Raw genomic sequence first — 23,589 nt, 5'->3', positions numbered from 1 at the left:
TTAAACTACCTGTCCTGTCCTGCAGGTTTAGAAGGGCGTCTCATTACTCTTTCCCATTTTATTATTACCTTGAAATACTAATCGTTTGCCCATTCACCTCACTACAAATTGACGTCTTTTGCAGGTTACATTCATCATGGTGCAATTTTAATAGATAGCAGTGCAATTTTATCTTTAACCATTTTAAGAAGTATACTAACAACTTTTCTGCTGAGCGCCCCCAAACCTCTGAAGACATACACAAAAACTAAAAAAATGCTTTTCCTTGGACTTGTAAATTTTTAGAAATGCGTTAATCCTCCCCAAAGATATGTGATATGTTAGATTTTGCAGCGTCAATGGCCTGAGGAGTGGAAGTGACTGGGGAGTGTGGGAGCCGAACTATGAAGTAATGAGCGCTATCGACAGGGGATGTCAAATTGACTCCATATTGATTTCCACAAGACTTTCGACACCGTTCCTCACAAGCGTCTTCTAACCAAACAGCGTGACTATGGAATATCGCCTCAGTTGTGCGACTGGATTCGTGATTCCCTGTCAGAAAGGTCACAGTTCGTAGTAACAGACGGGAAGTCATCAAGTAAAACAGAAATAATATCCGGCGTTCCACAAGGAAGACCGAGCGAGGTGGCGCAATGGTTAGCACACTGGACTCGCATTCGGGAGGACGACGGTTCAATCCCGTCTCCAGCCATCCCTAAATCGTTTCAGGCAAATGCCGGGATGGTTCCTTTGAAAGGGCACGGCCGATTTCCTTCCCAATCCTTCCCTAACCCGAGCTTGCGCTCCGTCTCTAATGACCTCGTTGTCGACGGGACGTTAAACACTAACCACCACCACCTCCACAAGGAAGTGTTATAGGCCCTCTATTGTTCCTGATCTATATTAACGACATAGGAGACAATCTCAGTGGCCGTCTTAGATTGTTTGCAGATGATCCTCTCATTTACCGTCCTGTAAAGTATTATCGCGAAGTAGGAGAGTGCCACCGACATAATACGTGAATTGGAGTGGCAATAATTAAAGCAAAGGTGTTTTTCGTTATGGCGGGATCTTATCATGAAATTTAAATCGGCATTTTTCTCCTCCGATTGCGAAAACACTCTGTTGGCACCCACCTACATAGGGAGAAATGATCATCACAATAAAATAAGAGATATCAGGGCTCGCACAGAAAAATTTAAGTGCTAGTTTTCCCGCGCGCCGTTCGAGAGTGGATAGGTAGAGAGACAGCTTGAAGGTGGTTCATTGAACCTCTGCCAGGCACTTTATTGTGAATAGCAGAGTAATCACATAGATGTAAATATTTTAGAAGTCAGTACTATTGTATTCTCAAGCACAACATAGGTTTAACTCGCATTTTTTTATACATAAGGAATGATACATGGATTTTGATGGCCACCAAGAAATTCTGAAGAATGTGTATCCATGTCTCCGATCTGCACTGCAGCGCACAGAAAAACAGTTTTGACGAATGATTCCTTTTAGACTAATATAATCGCAAAAAGGATTGATATATAGAAACTAATTTCATCTTAGAAACGATGACTAATTAAGAATAAAATTTGGTTGTTAGTTTAATTGGGGAGGCGGCAAAATTGCATTTTGAAAGCTACGGAACTGCAGATTTGAGCATCTCATATTAATTCCGTCGAAGGGGAAAGGCTCGGGAACATGAAGCACCGTTTCTTACAAAATATGGCTCTAAGTTACTTAGAGACTGTGTTTATGAACAACCAAATACAGGAATGCTACCACTTTATAGTCGTTGCCTACTACATAAAATGTACTGATTTGTGAGAGTTGCGATTGTATAAGATTTATAAATATTATTATGCTCTCAAGTGGATAATGTTCAGATATAAGCGAGTAGAGACATGTTGCATAAATGCTTTGTGAGATGTCGCGGTCATTTAGTTGCATTATTACAATACTTCGTCTTGACCACAGATTTCATCCACAGATTTTATCGACTGTACATGTTTATTGACTTTACACGTTTTCGATTTGTGCCATTTTCAATAGCTCAGTACTATACGGACTGACAAATAGCAAAATCAATCTGTGGAACATATTTAGATATACAGTATCTTGTCAGTCTTAGTGTCATGAGATGAAACTAAGTTTGCAGTTATATCTCACGACATGGAGACTGACGAGACAATCTGTATCTAAATACGTTCTATAGAGTCATTTTTGCTATTTGTTGGTCTGGAAGACGGTGTGTGTAATACATTAAATCTGTTGAAAATGGCGTGGCACCGAAACGTGTAAGGTGTAACTAAGTCAATCAAAACTGTGGTCAAGACAAAAGTGCTATTACACGGTCCAGTAAAGTTGGTGTGACCATCGTCTAGGTTGGACGTCAACGTGCGATAACAGACGGCAGGTGGTAGCACTAGCAGTGGAGGGTATATAAAGTGTATCTAGGGGTGCGGAAAACAGCGCAGTCGTTGTCGTAGTGCGGAAACGGAGCGATTCATCTGCCGCCCAAGAGAGCATGATCACTGGCTTTCGAGCAAAGGGTGGAAGCAGTGCCGGAAAGACTAAGTTAGTGAACAGTTCGCGTGCCGCCGTGGTTAAACTGTACTGTGCATGACAAAATTGTGCTATCCAAAACTGGTAACTGTGGTGCACTATTGGCCTTAGATGGTAGGTATATGAAGATGGTAGTCTGGCGTGAGGTTGGTCGCTTGACGGCGCGTTCGGCGCGGGCCCGCCCGTTTCCGGCGCACCGTAAGGCACGGAGGCTCGCACTGGGGCGTATCGCTTCCAGTCGGGCGTGCCGCGGCAGTCCTCACAAGGGGAAGTGATGTGTCTCATACAGCCTCTACTTCCCAAGAGGCTCTTTCCGCCTTCCCGTGGTGCCAGATGTTAAGCTTGGCTTTCTGCCTTGCGACAAGCGAAGAGTGCGTGACACAGGGGGAGCTGTGTCGAGGGACCGAACATCAGTCCCTTTCTGTTCGCAGGGCACAGACCAGCAGGTGCTCTGCATGCCGGCGACCTCGTTTGTCGGTATGGGATCACGGCGCGAGTCGGCAAGGGTGCTTCGCCGCGCCCCTGGGTAACCAGGGCGTGTTCTGCCAAACCCAGGAGGTGGTGACATCGCCTGGGCCAGGTTAGCTGGGTCCAGATCGCTGAACGACTGGGTGACCGGCCCACCACCTGAGTAGGAGTGGGTCCTTGGTCGAGAGGTGGAAGCTCGGGCAAATAGGCAGCGAAGGGCGAGGGGTGCAGCCGCCTCTCCAGAGTGCGGGGTGCGCTTGCCGAGGAGCGTCGGGTGAAATCATCGATGACGGGGCCACCGATGGGGACCAGTGCGCTGGCGACGGCGCGCTGAAGCCTGCAGTTCGAGAGTGCTCTTGGCCTTGGGGCGAGGCCGGAGGGCGAGCTGCATTCCTTGTCCCCCCCCATGCCAGAGGAGCCGGTCCAGGGCAAGAGATGGGCTCCCAATCCTTTTTTTTTCGCTTGTCGACAATATGGCTGACACAGAGACAAGCGATTCATGTGGGCCTTCGAGGGCTTCTTTGCTTACTGTTCCCTCCCCATCAGGGGGCCCAGGGCAGACCGAGGGATGCATTAGTGAGAGGCATGCCAGGATCACACAATACCTGGAAGCCAATATGAAAAACGGTAAGATAAGCCAGGCTGCGATCCTGACTTTGAAAAATGAACTCGCCTCCTGGGCCATTGCTCATGTGAAGCTCGAGGGGCAGGTCGAAGAACTACAAAAGGAAAATGAAAGGCTGTGCAAGCAGCCAACAAAATCATGGGCTGGTGTAGTCCTCAAACTACACCTAAGAGCCAAACTACAAGGGATACCATAGTTAAAGTATCACAAAGACCGGACACTGCTGTCTTTCTGAGACCATTGCCCGGTCAAGACACTAAGAAAGTGCAAGAAATTTTCACGACAATGATCAATCCTGCAAAGGACAAAATCAAAGTGAACAAAGTCAAAGCTTCAAAGAACGTAGTAATAGTCGATGTAGCAACAGAAGATGACAGAAATAAAACACTAAATAATCAGAAACTGTGCAAAGCCGTAAAATGTGAACCCCCGAAAAAGAGAAATCCGCTTGTGATTATGTATGATATACCAGTCACATTCGACAATAATGAGCTTCATGAAACTATCCGAAATCGGAACTTTGACGATATAAGTACAGATGATTTCAAGAATGAATTCAAACTGAAATTCAAAACGGGACCAAGAGACAAAGACGTTGTGCATCATGTGGCGGAAGTCTCTGGTCAGATGTGGAAGAAACTAACCTCAATGGGTAAGATTTACATTGGCTTCCACACCATCAATGTGCGGGCCTTTTTGGTGGTACCTCACTGCCACAATTGCGGCGATCTTTATCACGTGCATAAATACTGTGAAAGGAAGTCGGCTTGCTCCAGGTGTGGAGAAGAAAATCATATCAGAAAGAACTGTACAAGATCTGCAATATGTATCCCCTGCACAAGGAGGGGCAAAAAGACTTGCGGTGCCTCTGGTCGCAACTGCCCAACGTACAGGATGCTGGAACAGAGGTTAATATCGAGAACTGACTATGGCTGAGTCTACTACGACACCCAGGATGCCTAAAAGAAAATCCCCATGCAAGAGGAGAAGGGATGCGGCAAGAGCAGCCCAGTTCAAACAGTTCCTCGCAACACTTGCAGAAGGAAGAGATGGAAGGAGAGGAATGAAGGATGCGTGTGTCCAAACGGACCCACAGGAACAAGCGGCAGCCCCCTCTCCCTATTGCTGGGGATCGCGAACGCCAGGAAATCAGGCAACTCGAGACAGGCGTCCTGTAGCAGTGGGCCGACCAGCATTTGTTCAAGGGAGTCCTGCACTGGAACCGCCGGTGTAGGTCAACACAATTACGAGTTCAAACACAGAAACAACAAATAACACCAATGTCAGTACTGACTCGAGACAACCAACAGCTGTGAGAACAGTGGTTGATCCGGTCAGAATATATCCCAATCTTGAACATTCTTTACAACTATCCCGCCTGGAGGAGCCGGCTGTCCTGACCAACGCACTGCGACATCTAGTGCGGGTAGGACATAGGTAAAGGTGTAAGGTCACCTTCTCGGCCTTGGAGGCTGCTGACAGGTTACAACTAAAGACCATGAATCTTCCCACCAACTTCGGCGCCCTGCGTGACCTGGTAAAAAAGGTGTTTGAAAGAAGAAATGAAACCTTCAACGAAATATACAATCAGTCTGTCCTATCTAATGGGAGAATAGCTTACGATTGGACGAAAACCTTCCCAGAATCATACGTAGACACATATTTCCCATGGGTACAGAAATATAGATAGGGCAGCTGAACGCACACAACAGTAGGCTGGTCATGCAGGAGCTTCAGAGAGTGGTGGAGGAGAGGAGCCTTGATGTGCTCTGTTTGCAGGAGCCATACTCTCTTGCGGGGAATGTTGCTTTCGCTGCCATGAGTTGGCACGTAGTAAGTTTCGGGGACGACCCGAAAGCCACCATTAAAATAACTACACTCCTGGAAATGGAAAAAAGAACACATTGACACCGGTGTGTCAGACCCACCATACTTGCTCCGGACACTGCGAGAGGGCTGTACAAGCAATGATCACACGCACGGCACAGCGGACACACCAGGAACCGCGGTGTTGGCCGTCGAATGGCGCTAGCTGCGCAGCATTTGTGCACCGCCGCAGTCAGTGTCAGCCAGTTTGCCGTGGCATACGGAGCTCCATCGCAGTCTTTAACACTGGTAGCATGCCGCGACAGCGTGGACGTGAACCGTATGTGCAGTTGACGGACTTTGAGCGAGGGCGTATAGTGGGCATGCGGGAGGCCGGGTGGACGTACCGCCGAATTGCTCAACACGTGGGGCGTGAGGTCTCCACAGTACATCGATGTTGTCGCCAGTGGTCGGCGGAAGGTGCACGTGCCCGTCGACCTGGGACCAGACCGCAGCGACGCACGGATGCACGCCAAGACCGTAGGATCCTACGCAGTGCCGTAGGGGACCGCACCGCCACTTCCCAGCAAATTAGGGACACTGTTGCTCCTGGGGTATCGGCGAGGACCATGAAGCTGGGCTACGGTCCCGCACACCGTTAGGCCGTCTTCCGCTCACGCCCCAACATCGTGCAGCCCGCCTCCAGTGGTGTCGCGACAGGCGTGAATGGAGGGACGAATGGAGACGTGTCGTCTTCAGCGATGAGAGTCGCTTCTGCCTTGGTGCCAATGATGGTTGTATGCGTGTTTGGCGCCGTGCGGGTGAGCGCCACAATCAGGACTACATACGACCGAGGCACACAGGGCCAACACCCGGCATCATGGTGTGGGGAGCGATCTCCTACACTGACCGTACACCACTGGTGATCATCGAGGGGACACTGAATAGTGCACGGTACATCCAAACCGTCATCGAACCCATCGTTCTACCATTCCTAGACCGGCAAGGGAACTTGCTGTTCCAACAGGACAATGCACGTCCGCATGTATCCCGTGCCACCCAACGTGCTCTAGAAGGTGTAAGTCAACTACCCTGGCCAGCAAGATCTCCGGATCTGTCCCCCATTGAGCATGTTTGGGACTGGATGAAGCGTCGTCTCACGCGGTCTGCACGTCCAGCACGAACGCTGGTCCAACTGAGGCGCCAGGTGGAAATGGCATGGTACGCCGTTCCACAGGACTACATCCAGCATCTCTACGATCGTCTCCATGGGAGAATAGCAGCCTGCATTGCTGCGAAAGGTGGATATACACTGTACTAGTGCCGACATTGTGCATGCTCTGTTGCCTGTGTCTATGTGCCTGTGGTTCTGTCAGTGTGATCATGTGATGTATCTGACCCCAGGAATGTGTCAATAAAGTTTCCCCTTCCTGGGACAATGAATTCACGGTGTTCTTATTTCAGTTTCCAGGAGTGTATAAACCTACTATGTGGCCGTGACACACTCATTGATCTCGGACCTTTCATTAGAGACCATAGTAGAGGAAACAAACGTCACATAATTGTGCTGGGTACTGCAGAATGGTAGCATTGATCCTCAACATGAACGCCTTTCATAGAAGTCTGAGTGAATTTGTGTCATTACTGAAACAACGTTGTAGAAAACTATAAACATTTTTTCTGCTCGATGATAATACTGACTGCAGTATACAGCCATCGGGATTGCTGTTGTAATCATTCAGTGCAGTAGTACTAGAAAAGTAACGAACACTCGCTTTGCGAAAGTGACAGTCTTCCTAAACAGGCAGTGCATTACGACTGGAGTGTCAGCTTGTGAGTTGTAAGCGTACCTTGTCTACTTTAGGAAATGGATGGAAGATAGAGAATGTAAAGAATATAGTCGTAATCACTTACTACTTCCCAGGAGGAAATCAATTCAGTAATGTTAATTTCTATTACTCCAGCCTGGTGTTGGAGAGCAACGCAAAGTTACACACGGTGCCCAAAGTAATTTTGAAAAGTCGAGTGCATAACGCGATCGGTCAGTCACGTTATGCTGTAAGAATAACTGAGTACCGGACTTCGTTTCTGAAACAATGCGTGTCCACTGGTGCGCAATAAAAGATCTGATAATTTGCTAATCAGTATTTGGATCACATCAATTGCGGACGGGCTCCACGTCAACACTTTTGCGTTTCTTTCACGAATAGCTGTAAAAGATGCTGGTAATTACGACAAACTAATGCTTACATAAGTAAATCAGAAAGAAATTAATTTCGATGTACCTAAATATATTTATTAGAAAAACTGGAAGATAAAAGGCTACGTGAAATAGCAAAGCATTTCGTTGCTGGCAGCAGGAAAAATCTGAAGTCTGCGCCTTCCTTTAGTATCACAGAAAGACTCATAAATACTAACATTTGTGGACTCTCTCTTTCACACATTTCAAACACATAAAGAAAGAAATATTTACTGGTGGTCTTTCAAGCTGAATTATGTTGTTAGTACTATATCTAATCAAAAGATAAGGAAGGAATGGCAAGGATTAATCATTTCCTTCACAGATAAATCGACCAGAAAATAAAAGAACCACCACCATCCCAAAAGCGTGCAATACCTCCACTAGTTTCGGAAACGGTTGTCTGTTGCTTTGGTATTGAATGGTGAATGTTACGGTTTTGGGAAAGTTCATCGTCCGTCCGAAACTGTCACAGTTACTTACACATGTTGGTTAGATTCCTCCTAGCCGCCTCTGACTTATGGCGCGGAGCAATCGGCCGTCCCAAGTCTACGAATTCTGGAATCTTTGCGAACCAGTCCAGGAGTGTGACAGCTCTTAAATCTTCCTCAAACCGAAAAATTTGAGGAAGAAATTTCTATGAGTGTACGTATAGAACACAGCATTGCATGGAAATGAATCATGGACTATGGGCAAAATAAAAAGGATGAGAATCGAAGACTTTGAGTTATTGTGTGGAACCTCTCGTTACATTTCAGGTCTTTCTTGAAACTAAAATTGATTCCAACTGGCCATGGACAATTCCCATATTTCACACAGAATCACGAATTTCCCTTTCAAAGGAGAAAAATTAAATAAAAGAACAATAAGACCCAATGCAATAGAGTGTTAAATGCAGAGTAGCAAGGGGCTTTATTCAAAGGGTTTCGTACGAGCGCCCCTTTTGTTTCACAACTGCCATACAAACCCAACGCACATATTGTTGACGTCTTTAGCGTCTATGTGTCTTTGGGTCTGGGAGTCTTTAGTGTTTGACATTTTAGTGTCCGAGCGTTTGAGTCCTGAATATTCGTGTCTCTTAAGTTCATACGCCACTGCGTGAAATAGTTCACTTCATTGGAAGCCGGACTAATGAAAAGTAAATTTTGATTCGTTTGATGTACTGTCAAAAATACGAAAACCGACAGAACTGAGATAACGCTAATATCCAGCTAACATCTCAATCGATAAAAGATTTTAGACCCTGTTTGGACATTTATTATCGTGTGACCATTCATAGTAGTGAATCGTATCAACGAAACTTTGTTAATATAAGCCCAATTAAGGAAGAAATATAGTGTCCTACGATTTCGAACAGAATATCACGAGAAGTAAACCGTGTATTGGATTTTCTCTGGATGATGATAATAATAATAATAATAATAATAATAAAATAATAATACCACACAATATCCACCAGTACATCAACGCAATACAGCTACATCCAAACTAATATATACAACTACAGAAATCTGTAATTATTGATACATGTTCAATTACACGAAAGTTCCTAAATGCAATGTAACGTATACTGTACAGTTAAAAGGAAGTCACGAGTGATCAAGGTCCGCGTCACTTTCCATTTTTCACCAGACATAAGGTCTGAGACAGGAAAGAGAAATAATAATAAAACCCAGACATAACGTCTGAGAAAGGAAAGAAATAATAATAATTTATTCCATATTAATATTGAAGGAATAATTTCTAACCGACAAAACATCGTGCTGTCTTAAATGAACCCTGTGACGTTTGAAGGAATTTGTTCGGTGTACATCAGACATATCAATTCATTTTGAAACGCGAATCGGTCGCCTGGTAACTGAGTATCTGCTAAACAACACAGACGATAGTAGTAATTTGAATCTAAACTTATTGATCAACAAATATTGACTGCAATGATACACTCCTGGAAATTGAAATAAGAACACCGTGAATTCATTGTCCCAGGAAGGGGAAACTTTATTGACACATTCCTGGGGTCAGATACATCACATGATCACACTGACAGAACCACAGGCACATAGACACAGGCAACAGAGCATGCACAATGTCGGCACTAGTACAGTGTATATCCACCTTTCGCAGCAATGCAGGCTGCTATTCTCCCATGGAGACGATCGTAGAGATGCTGGATGTAGTCCTGTGGAACGGCGTACCATGCCATTTCCACCTGGCGCCTCAGTTGGACCAGCGTTCGTGCTGGACGTGCAGACCGCGTGAGACGACGCTTCATCCAGTCCCAAACATGCTCAATAGGGGACAGATCCGGAGATCTTGCTGGCCAGGGTAGTTGACTTACACCTTCTAGAGCACGTTGGGTGGCACGGGATACATGCGGACGTGCATTGTCCTGTTGGAACAGCAAGTTCCCTTGCCGGTCTAGGAATGGTAGAACGATGGGTTCGATGACGGTTTGGATGTACCGTGCACTATTCAGTGTCCCCTCGACGATCACCAGTGGTGTACGGCCAGTGTAGGAGATCGCTCCCCACACCATGATGCCGGGTGTTGGCCCTGTGTGCCTCGGTCGTATGCAGTCCTGATTGTGGCGCTCACCTGCACGGCGCCAAACACGCATACGACCATCATTGGCACCAAGGCAGAAGCGACTCTCATCGCTGAAGACGACACGTCTCCATTCGTCCCTCCATTCACGCCTGTCGCGACACCACTGGAGGCGGGCTGCACGATGTTGGGGCGTGAGCGGAAGACGGCCTAACGGTGTGCGGGACCGTAGCCCAGCTTCATGGAGACGGTTGCGAATGGTCCTCGCCGATACCCCAGGAGCAACAGTGTCCCTAATTTGCTGGGAAGTGGCGGTGCGGTCCCCTACGGCACTGCGTAGGATCCTACGGTCTTGGCGTGCATCCGTGCGTCGCTGCGGTCCGGTCCCAGGTCGACGGGCACGTGCACCTTCCGCCGACCACTGGCGACAACATCGATGTACTGTGGAGACCTCATGCCCCGCGTGTTGAGCAATTCGGCGGTACGTCCACCCGGCCTCCCGCAAGCCCACTATACGCCCTCGCTCAAAGTCCGTCAACTGCACATACGGTTCACGTCCACGCTGTCGCGGCATGCTACCAGTGTTAAAGACTGCGATGGAGCTCCGTATGCCACGGCAAACTGGCTGACACTGACGGCGGCGGTGCACAAATGCTGCGCAGCTAGCGCCATTCGACGGCCAACACCGCGGTTCCTGGTGTGTCCGCTGTGCCGTGCGTGTGATCATTGCTTGTACAGTCCTCTCGCAGTGTCCAGAGCAAGTATGGTGGGTCTGACACACCGGTGTCAATGTGTTCTTTTTTCCATTTCCAGGAGTGTAGCTTTGTGTCGCCTCGCTTACATGTGTCTCGACAAGGTGAAAAATACTGGCTGGGCACAGAAAAAGGACTTTACACTTTCTCTGATCGTGGAAGTGCCAGTAGGTAGCAATAGGAGATGCTACAGAAGAACTTTGACAGTTGGGTGGACTAATAAGAAATGAGGAGCTTCTCCATACACTGGTGAGGAAAGTTATATATGGAAAAAACTGCCAAAAGAAGTGACAGAATAATCGCTCATGTGTTAAGACATGAAGGAGTTGGGAGGAGCTGTAGAGAGGGTGAAAACTTTTGAAAACTCTAGGGGAAGACGTAGATTGGAATACATACAACGAATAACTGAAAACGCTGGGTTTAAGTGCTACTCTGGGATGAAGAAGTTGGCAGAAGAGACAAAGTAATGGCTCTCCGTATCAAAGCAGAGAACTGACACTCTCTTCTTAAAAAAAATAAAACAGGAAGTAATTTTTCAAAACGTTAGAAGTTATAGTTGTCGTTCTGAAAGAAAGGGCTTCCGGAGCTATGATGAAATACTTCTATAACCACAAATGTCTGGAATGCATTTAGTAGCTTTACGAAGTCTCAGCGTTTTCGATCCTAATAAGTCTTCATGAGAACCAGTACCTTGTTACAAAAGCAGCACCTCAAATTTTCATCCAGAACTCATCGACGTCGCTTAAGTGTTCTGGATATCCATACATATTTTACAATTTTTTTATTTATGTGGTATATGTGATATCCGAAAGAACAGACAACAGATATATAACTAAGGCGAGGATGTTGTGTATGACTTCGTACGCAACAGTAATGAGAGGTGGGGTACAGAGTGGTGTGGCAATTGCCATCGTAGGCATCTACGAGCAGAAATGATCAGCGGACAAGTTACCAAAGTAAACAGAAGATTTACTTATCTTGTGTTTCTCGGAGTGTACGAAGAGTCGTTACAAATAATACAGGATGAAAAAAATTCCAGACCATACAACAGCAACAAGGCTCTCGGAAATAAAACACAAGCGATGACGTCAGAGTCACGACTAGGCGGCGTCTGCGTAGCGTCACGAAGCAAAGAGGCGCCAACTACAAGTGGGCGTCTGTCTGCTACCAGTAGTCCCATACTGTGGCGGCAGAGGGCGCTCCTGGTACTGAGATGCTGGAGGCATGGCTCAGCAAGCCTGTTCGATCGGGTCCGCGCGTCCTGCAGGACCACTATCGGTGTCTGAGGGAAACTTGCAGCTCTGTTGACGATTTAAAGACGCCGGTACGGTGGTATAGATAAGTGATACCACAAGGATGGCGATGATCACTTCAGTAAGGATGCACACCACTATCGAACTCTTACAGGAACCAGCGATATAAATGAGGAGTAATGAGGATAGTGAGCAGGAGGCACTACATCAGTAGTGTGTGGATAAGTTGAAAATTTGAGTTTGATGTGAGGCATGCTACGGTAGCCTGTGCAGTTGCAGTGACCACTGTAAACGGCTTGTGCAGTTGTCAGTGCATTTGCCTTGTAAGCGGGAGATCCAGGTTCGAATCGCGATCTCACACAAATTTTCAATTGTCCCCATTGATTGAGATCAATGAACACTGGCAGCTATTGTCATTAATTCCTGTGTGTCTTTATTTGTGTATGTTCTTTGTATGTGTGTTCCTCATCTCCTCATAAACCACTGGATCATCTATGGTCTCGAAACCGCTGTGAGGGTTACAACCACCTACCTATCAACCTATCAAAGGGGTGGAAGTGAGGAACCTGTGTAATCCACAATGTGAAAACACCCAAACATTATTCATCCAGTATTTGAATGTGAGAGAATTTAGTAACGTGTAAGCTATTTTATACATAATTTCAAACTTTTGCTATACCAAAAAGTTTATCTCTTACCATATTTTCTCTGTTAATGAACTGCTGGCCAGGGTGGCCAAGCGGTTCTAGGCGCTACAGTCTGGAACCGCGCGACCGCTACGGTTGCAGAATCGAATCCTGCCTCGGGCATGGATGTGTGTGATGTTCTTAGGTTAGTTAGGTTTAAGTAGTTCTAAGTTATAGGGGACTGATGACCTCAGAAGTTGAGTCCCTTAGTACTCAGAGTCATTTGAACCATTTGTTAATGAACTAAAACAGCCACATCACGCGTAACGTTTTAGTATACTACTTCTCTACTAATAACTATATTAGTGACGCACTTTGAAAACAGAATTCACAACTAACTCTGAATGTACCTGCAGTGTTACATCATTGGACGATACATAGTGCAAGAGATTTTTTTTTTTTTTTTTTTCTGTTCATCAGTCTACTGACTGGTTTGATGCGGCCCGCCACGAATTCCGTTCCTGTGCTAACCTCTTCATCTCAGAGTAGCACTTGCAACCTACGTCCTCTATTATTTGCTTGACGTATTCCAATCTCTGTCTTCCTCTACAGTTTTTGCCCTCTACAGCTCTCTCTAGTACCATGGAAGTCATTCCTTCATGTCTTAGCAGATGTCCTATCATCCTGTCCCTTCTCCTTATCAGTGTTTTCCACATATTCCTTTCCTCTCCGATTCTGCGTAGAACCTCCTCATTCCTTACCTTATCAGTCCACCTAATTTTCAACATTCGTCTATAGCACCACATCTCAAATGCTTCGATTCTCTTCTGTTCCGGTTTTCCCACAGTCCATGTTTCACTACCATACAATGCTGTACTCCAGACGTACATCCTCAGAAATTTCTTCCTCAAATTAAGGCCGGTATTTGATATTAGTAGACTTCTCTTCACCAGAAATGCCTTTTTTGCCATAGCGAGTCTGCTTTTGATGTCCTCCTTGCTCCGTCCGTCATTGGTTATTTTACTGCCTAGGTAGCAGAATTCCTTAACTTCATTGACTTCGTGACCATCAATCCTGATGTTAAGTTTCTCGCTGTTCTCATTTCTACTACTTCTCATTACCTTCGTCTTTCTCCGATTTACTCTCAAACCATACTGTGTACTCATTAGACTGTTCATTCCGTTCAGCAGATCATTTAATTCTTCTTCACTTTCACTCAGGATAGCAATGTCATCAGCGAATCGTATCATTGATATCCTTTCACCTTGTATTGTAATTCCACTCCTGAACCTTGCTTTTATTTTCATCATTGCTTCCTCGATGTACAGATTGAAGAGTAGGGGCGAAAGGCTACAGCCTTGTCTTACACCCTTCTTAATACGAGCACTTCGTTCTTGATCGTCCACTCTTATTATTCCCTCTTGGTTGTTGTACATATTGTATATGACCCGTCTCTCCCTATAGCTTACCCCTACTTTTTTCAGAATCTCGAACAGCTTGCACCATTTTATATTGTCGAACGCTTTCTCCAGGGCGACAAATCCTATGAAAGTGTCTTGATTTTTCTTTAGCCTTGCTTCCATTATTAGCCGTAACGTCAGAATTGCCTCTCTCGTCCCTTTACTTTTCCTAAAGCCAAACTGATCGTCACCTAGCGCATTCTCAATTTTCTTTTCCATTCTTCTGTATATTACTCTTGTAAGCAGCTTCGATGCATGAGCTGTTAAGCTGATTGTGCGATAATTCTCGCACTTGTTAGCTCTTGCCGTCTTCGGAATTGTGTGGATGACGCTTTTCCGAAAGTCAGATGGTATGTCGCCAGACTCATATATTCTACACATCAACGTGAATAGTCGTTTTGTTGCCACTTCCCCCAATGATTTTAGAAATTCTGATGGAATGTTATCTATCCCTTCTGCCTTATTTGACCGTAAGTCCTCCAAAGCTCTTTTAAATTCCGATTCTAATACTGGATCCCCTATCTCTTCTAAATCGACTCCTGTTTCTTCTTCTATCACATCAGACAAATCTTCACCCTCATAGAGGCTTTCAATGTATTCTTTCCACCTATCTGCTCTCTCCTCTGCATTTAACAGTGGAATTCCCGTTGCACTCTTAATGTTACCACCGTTGCTTTTAATGTCACCAAAGGTTGTTTTGACTTTCCTGTACGCTGAGTCTGTCCTTCCGACAATCATATCTTTTCCGATGTCTTCACATTTTTCCTGCAGCCATTTCGTCTTAGCTTCCCTGCACTTCCTATTTATTTCATTCCTCAGCGACTTGTATTTCTTTATTCCTGATTCGGCCGGAACATGTTTGTACTTCCTCCTTTCATCAATCAACTGAAGTATTTCTTCTGTTACCCATGGTTTCCTCGCAGCTACCTTCTTTGTACGTATGTTTTCCTTCCCAACTTCTGTGATGGCCCTTTTTAGAGATGTCCATTCCTCTTCAACTGTACTGCCTACTGCGCTATTCCTTATTGCTGTATCTATAGCGTTAGAGAACTTCAAACGTATCTCGTCATTCCTTAGTACTTCCGTATCCCACTTCTTTGCGTATTGATTCTTCCTGACTAATGTCTTGAACTTCAGCCTACTCTCCATCACTACTATATTGTGATCTGAGTCTATATATGCTTCTGGGTACGCCTTACAACCCAGTATCTGATTTCGGAATCTCTGTCTGACCATGATGTAATCTAATTGAAATCTTCCCGTATCTCCCGGCGTTTTCCAAGTATACCTCCTCCTCTTGTGATTCTTGAACAGGGTATTGGCTATTAGTAGCTGAAACTTGTTACAGAACTCAATTAGTCTTTCTCCTCTTTCATTCCTTGTCCCAAGCCCATATTCTCATGTAACCTTTTCTTCTACTCCTTCCCCTACCACTGCATTCCAGTCGCCCATGACTATTAGATTTTCGTCCCCCTTTACATACTGCATTACCCTTTCAATATCCTCATACACTTTCTCTGTCTGTTCATCTTCAGCTTGCGACGTCGGCATGTATAACTGAACTATCGTTGTCGGTGTTGGTCTGCTGTCGATTCTGATTAGAACAACCCGGTCACTGAACTCTTCACTGTAACACACCCTCTGCCCTACCTTCCTATTCATAACGAATCCTACACCTGTTATACCATTTTCTGCTGCTGTTGATATTACCCGATACTCATCTGACCAGAAATCCTTGTCTTCCTTCCACTTCACTTCACTGACCCCTACTATATCTAGATTGAATCTCTGCATTTCCCTTTTCAGATTTTCTTGTTTCCCTACCACGTTCAAGCTTCTGACATTCCACGCCCCGACTCGTAGAACGTTATCCTTTCGTAGATTATTCAATCTTTTTCTCATGGTAACCTCCCCCTTGGCAGTCCCCTCCCGGAGATCCGAATGGGGGACTATTCCGGAATCTTTTGCCAATGGAGAGATCATCATGACACTTCTTCAATTACAGGCCACATGTCCTGTGGAAAAACGTTACGTGTCTTTAATGCAGTGGTTTCCATTGCCTTCTGCATCCTCATGTTGTTGATCATTGCTGATTCTTCCGCCTTTAGGGACAATTTCCCACCCCTAGGACAAGAGAGTGCCCTAAACCTCTATCCACTCCTCCGCCCTCTTTGACAAGGCCGTTGGCAGAATGAGGCTGACTTCTTATGCCGGAAGTCTTCGGCCGCCAATGCTGATTATTTATCAAAATTTAGGCAGTGGCGGGGATCGAACCCGGGACCGAAGACGTTTTGATTATGAATCAAAGACGCTACCCCTAGACCACGGCTATGGCGTCGTAAACACTGAGATGCGTGAAAATCTGCCGTATTATGCATGAATTTTAAATTTATTATTTCTGTGGTACTAACTCCATTCGCAACACATTTCTCAGACCATACACATATGCTGCTGAATGTAACTACAATATTATAGCGTTGTACGATACACAATTCAGGACATATGAGCTCATAAATATTGATCTGCGTGAAAACGAAATTGCTGGGTGAAATTCGCTAGAGATGCAGGTGAAGTATGTGTACAAATATTGGTGAAATATGTTAAACACTGAAAAATATGTGATATGTGTGCATGCAGGGAAATTCTTGGATAAAGATCTCCTAAATCCCTGTATCGATTTAATATGGTACATGTATTACTCACTATCTAGACAGAAATAGTGTGGAGGCAAGAACGAACAACCTTTTTTGGGGCGGAGGTGATAACATGGAGAGAGAAAGAGGGAGGAACAGATGAACAGAAAGGCAGAGGGAAGGAGGGGGGAACACAGATATAGGGGAGTGGAGAAAGGGAAGAAGAGGAATATGACAGAGAGAGGGGAAGAAGGAGATGAACAGAGAGCTGGGGAAGAGGAAATGGCAAGAAAAAGGGTAAACGAGATGGAGAGAGAGAGACAGAGAGAGAGTGAGAGAGAGAGGAAATTTACTGAGAGAGTGCGAGGAGGAGGTAGACAGAGAGAGGGGGAGGAGGAGATAGAGGGAGCAGGAGGGGTAGGTGGGCAGAGGGGGAAGGAGCATAAAGACAGAGGAGTAGGAGCACAAAGAGAGTGGGGAGGAACAGATGAACAGAGAGACTGGGAGTATCAGATGGACAGGGGGGCAGTAGGAGATGGACAAAGAGCAAGGGATGGAAGAGGTGGGCAGGAAGAGGGCGGAGAAAGAGATGGAGGGGGAATGGATGTGGACAGAGAAAGGGTGAGGAGGAGGAGGAGGAGATGGAGTAACGGAATAAATATTTACCAAGCAATGTCGGATACTCAGATTCTGCACAAAGTATTTTTCAAAGAGATCGGATAATCCAGTTTGACTACGTAAAATTTCACTGGATGCTATGGTTATTTGGAAGATAACAGGCAAACGGCTTAATGTCGCAGTAATTACTTAGGTTTTTCAACTTAAGTAACTTGTCATTTCATCCTCACAAGGCCACAGGGCGTATCCAGTCTGCACCACCTGTTACGTGCAACCTCGAACGAGGTACCCGGTGAACTGTGACGGACACGAAACCGATTTGGATCTATCTCTCAAAGGGAGAAACGTGTTAGGTCTGATCTGATAATAGATTTACAGTTTTCTATGATCCATTATGTCTGTTCACCGACTTTACCAATGAATGTTCTGGCCTCGAGTGAACAAGTCTCTTTTGCTAACGGCTGCTCCATATGTGCAAGCGTTGCAGTTTCAACCTGAGAACTGGTTGGAACCTGGTAGACAAGAAACATTTCGGTCGTGGCAAATTTTCTAATCGTCAGAGAAGGGACTTTTTAACGTAGAGTCGTCAGGAGTAAGCAGCGATTCACAATAGAGACCTCACTCTTCCTGCACTAAATGCTCATTGATATACGTGAAGCTAATTTTCTACGTTCTTCTTCTTTCACTTCACCAGTACAAAGTTGCGTCACAATCTGAATGTTACAGATAGTGCAATAATCTTCTTCCTTGGGCCACTCACTAAGCGGTTGGTTCCGTTAGCTCTTAGAAACGCAGAAAGTTATTATTATATTTGGCAAACATGGACACAAACACTCTGTCTGGGGACATTTTCTGTCAACAAGCAAGTATAACAGCGATTTTGTTGTCGTTATCTTCAATCTGAAGACAGGTTTAATGCAGCTGCCGACACTAATGTATTTTGGGCAAGTCTCCGTTTGAAATACCTTAGTCAACCGAACCCTTCTTTTAGTTGTGATGTGTGTCATTTCCTAATTAATTCCTCCAGCAAAGACCGAATTAATTCTACTACCGTCAATTACCCTCGTTTTACTCTTGTTGATGTTCGTCTTGTAAGTTTTTCTCAATACACTATTCATTCAATTCTACTAGTTTTTGAAGTCCTTGATCATCTGTGACAGATTTACTATGTCATCAGCAAACTCTATAAGTTTAATGCCTTTCCCTGCACTTCATTTCATTTTCCAAATTAGCCTTGATTTCCTTTACTGTTCGCACTAAGCACAGACTGAATAACTAGGGGAATGGGGTGCAACCATGACTCACTCCTTTCTCAGTTATTAACTTCTCTTCGTGTCTTTCGACTCTTGTAACTGCAGTCTGGTTCCTGTACAACTTATAAATTTCATTTCGCTCCTAGCATTTTATCCCTGAATTTCAGATCGCGTTTTCTCAATTTTTGTTTCTAAATCTAATGATGTGGGTTTGGCTTCCTTTAATCTATTTAATCTACGTTCTAAGATACGACGTAGGATCAGTCCTGTCTCTACACATCTCGGGAATCAAAACGTATCTTCCCCAAAGTTTTCCAACATGATGTAGATAATTCGTTAATATTCGGTAATAAAAACTTATTAAAATCATGCTTAGGCAATAGTCACTACTGTCAGCACTTATAGTATTTGTTAGTGTCTTTATTACATTCTTCTTATGGTCTAAGTGTATTTCGCCTATGTTATGTATCCCACGTATCAGACTGAACAGTTCTCCTCATGGTTGTTTCTGTCAAGGATCTTACTAATTCTAAAATGGTTCAAATGGCTCTGAGCACTATGGGACTCAACTGCTGTGGTCATTAGTCCCCTAGAACTTAGAACTAATTAAACATAACTAACCTAAGGACATCACACACACCCATGCCCGAGGCAGGATTCGAACCTGCGACCGTAGCAGCAGCGCGGCTCCGGACTGGAGCGCCTAGAACCGCACGGCCACCGCGGCCGGCTACTAATTCTGAGAGAATGTTACCTACTCCAGGGGTCTTGTTTTGATTTAGATCTTTTCTCTCTCGCAAATTCTTCACAAAACCTTCATTCACTTTCTCATCCATTACACTGTCTTGAAGCGTTTTTCCGTGTACAGGCCTAAAAGCATATATTCCATTTTTCCACTTTCCCTTCTTTGCTAAGCAATAGTTTACCAGCTGAGCTATTGATGTTCATACAATTATTTCTCTTTTCTCCAATGATTTCTTTAACACTGCTAAGTCGGTCTCTATATCTCCTGCATCCTTCTACATCTTTGCAAGTCTCCTATAGCCATTTCTGATTTGCAATTTTTCAGTTTGTCAGTCTAATTTTTTAGACGTCTGTGTTTCCTTTTGATTGCTTTGTTTACTGCATTTACAATTTTCTCCTTTTACCATTTAAATTTAATCGCTTGCACGATATCAGTTCTTACCGGGCATGTCGTCTGCTATTTGGTTTCTTTCAATTATTTCAGTCTCTCTGAAACTCTCATCAGACTCTGGCTGTTTCATTTTATGTCCCATCTCCTTAATTTCCTTGACAGAATGTGAACTTAGCCAAGATCGCTTGTAAACAATCTTTGTTGTTGATTACCGATTTCGGTAAGAACGATTACCATCCATTGATCTGTGAATGCATTCATGCAATGTGAAATTATGCAGAGATAAAATTAAGTATACAGTAGCAGGTGTGTAGTAATAGCAAAACCATATTACAACGTACCTCGATAAAATGTTATTACCAGCTGTACTCTGTCTAAACCATTGCCAGGTATGTGAGGGACGAGGTGAACGAGGCATCGGCAAGTCAAATTTAAAACCACAACATTCGGAGTAATTCGCCAAATACTCGTGTCCCATACCACCCACTACTGTGTACTTCACTGCAGACAGGTGGTGGCCGAGACTGACCGGAAAATAGACAAACGGCACCGAAAGACGTCGCTAGTGTATTCATGCATTTCTTTCTGAAAGTCATTTATGTTACAGCGTGATTCCTGTTAAGTGTGGATAAGAGATTCCTAAACACCTTTTTTTTAAAAAAAAAGTTGTAAACTATTTATTAAAACAGAAGCCAAAAATTATTCTTATTACATTCACTTGCACAACTGTGCCTATATAGAAGCTGCTTTATAACTTGGTGCAATTTCCACAAACTGATACACAATAAATTACTATATTGCAACATGTTTAATTATAAAAATCAGCAGACATAAATGTAAAATTATTAAAATTCTAAAAAAAATTATGAGAATCTGGAGACGTAAAATTACAAGGTGGACTTTCGCTGTCTCATTTGGATAGCAAGCTACGCTGCTGATGGCAGCCTAAGTAATTACCAGGTATGTGAATAATAAAAGTATTACTTTGATAGTGGGTAACACACTTAATTCACACACTAACAAAGATCAGACGATGTGACTGGCAATACCAAAGTCACGATATATGGCTACATTGTGTTCCAGCGGCCTACTGCTTAAAAAATATAGATTCACCACGGTGATATTAATGGGTAGGTTAAAGCCAGAGAATTAACAACACGTTAAACCGACATAAAAAATCTAAAAAACTCTAGGTAGAGAAGAAATTAAGTTTACGTTTAAGATGCATGTCAGCCACACAAAATGCTCGCTTACTACGCTATGTTAAGGATATATTCCTGTGAACTGTATTTATCTCCATTGCATACTATTCCTCTCATAATTTGTTGGTACAGAAGAAAAGCAATGTCCGAAAAATGTTGAGTGGATGTGTCGACCGATGTATACGTATGTAAGGGTCCCACCGCACGCTATCTTCATAGGCCAACAAATGACCAAGAACAGTAGCAGTGGGAAACTGTAACTAACATGTAACTAAAATTAAGTCGTCGCAGCCTGCAGAGATAGGGTGGAAAGAACCTGTCGTTGTAGGTTAAATAGCACCAGCACAAAATTTAATGTTATGTTTTATCTAGTTAACAAATAAAGAAGATGATCTCTTGTATTAATCTAGTAGGCAAGCCGCACACACGACACTAAAAAATACCTCCTGGGCCACTATGTAGGTAGCCCACTGATTCCAAAAACGTATAGTGTGCAGATAGCTACCGTATTCAGTAGTAAACATTTACTTTCAAATTATCTATAAAGTAGAGTAACAGCAACGTAGCTCCTACCGTTTTCCTATTTTTTCAGCTTTAATCTTCATTTCATGATTAATAAATTATGGTCAAAGGCCAAACCCGCTCCTGAAATTGTTTGAAAGTTTAAAATCTCGTTTCTACGTATCTGGTGTACAATTATATAATCTATCGGAATCCTTTCACTGTCCTCATGTCTCTTCAATGTGTCAAACTTCTGTTGTTATTCTCAAGCCAAGTGTTGGCAATGATTAAATTTTGCTCTGTGCAAAATTCTTCAAAGCGTCTTCCTCTTTCATTCCTTCTGCCAATATGTGTACCTATTTATATTTTCCGTTCTCTTTTTTTCCTGCTACCGAATTAGCGTCCATTACGACTAAATTTTTATTTAGTTTAATCTAATGAATAATTTTTTTTACGTCACGATGCATTTTCTTTCAACGTCTAGGTAGTGGGCATTATAGTGTTACTACCATGTAGATCTTGGGTTTGTGTTCACCTTAATTGTGTTAATCCGTTTTTTATACTGTAGTTTATCTGCATTCCTATTTTCTTCTACATTGTTAGACACATTCCTGCATCGGTCTTATTTGATTTTGTAAAACTGTTTTATGACCCGGTACTCAGCTGATTAAAAATTCTGTTAATCTTGCCGCAGTACTTCAGAAATCTCCATTAGATTTAACTTCAATCTATTTATCCTTTCAAATTCTGTGTCCTATCTACCCGATTATAGGATCTATCGTTCAATACTCCGGCCCCTAGAATGCCAATTTTGTTTTTCCTAATGTCAGCATCCTGCTGAGATCCTGGAGATCCGAATGGGGGGGACACTTTCCCCCACGAAAATTTAACCCAAAAGTACGCCATTACGATTAACCATACAGTAGAGTTGCATGCCCTCGGGAAATATGGCGGTCCTCGTTTTCCCTGGCTTTCAATCGTCCAACATGACAACATGTCATATTCATGATGGATAATGATACAAGGCCAGTTCAGTCACGCACCTAGATTATTGCTCTGCAACTGTTGGGCAGGCTCCTACCCCTCTCCAGAAGCCATACGTTAGTTTAGTCTCTTCATAGATACCCATCTGATACGGTTGCACCAACGGTACGGCTTTCTGTATCGTAGGGGCACGTAATCCACTCAACAACGGCCACGTCGAAGGGTCAAGGGGAATTAACAGCGATAGTTTAACATTAACAGAAAAGTTATATCCTTTGGTTAGTATGAAAGCAAGCTGAAAAACGTAGGCTTGGCAGTGAAAGATTTTGTTTTAAGTCAAAACTGCGTTAGTGTTTCGACAGCATCTTATATATGAGGGATAGTCAAATGAAACCCGAATACCCGCCACAACAGGACCATGGAATGTTAAAACATTTATTCCGCTGGGAGACGAGACGATTTTTCGTAGAATGCGGTCAGCCACGACGGCTCCACATCAGCACCCCACTCTTGCTCGTTCGAATGAAACCGGCGCACGTCTTCCTTCGTGTCGCCGAAGATGTGAATATCATACCGTGAAAGATCCGAGCTCTCGGTAGTATGCTGCAGTGTTTCCGAACCAAATCTCTGAAGTCTTGCCTTCGTCCGATCAGCTGTATATGGTTTGGAAACATCCCACATATCCCCTGCCAAAGAAATCCAAAGTTGTACACACAAGTTCTGGTAAGGTCATGATGAGCTGCTTCTTCAACTGCAGGGACCAACTTCTCGTCGAGTTCTTCGACCATAGAACTATGGCTATGAAGGCACTTTGCAGAATCTGCAACGTTCCATAAAGTCAAAACGCCCAGGAATGCTGTCGGACAGAATCATCCTGTTGCATGATAATGGCTGCCCCGACACTGTCAATCGGATGAAGGCTACGCTATAGCTATTTGGTTGAGAAACGCTG

Source organism: Schistocerca serialis, chromosome 2, assembly GCF_023864345.2.
Source record: "Schistocerca serialis cubense isolate TAMUIC-IGC-003099 chromosome 2, iqSchSeri2.2, whole genome shotgun sequence".
Lineage (NCBI taxonomy): Eukaryota > Metazoa > Arthropoda > Insecta > Orthoptera > Acrididae > Schistocerca > Schistocerca serialis.
Note: the sequence above shows the minus strand (reverse complement) of the source record.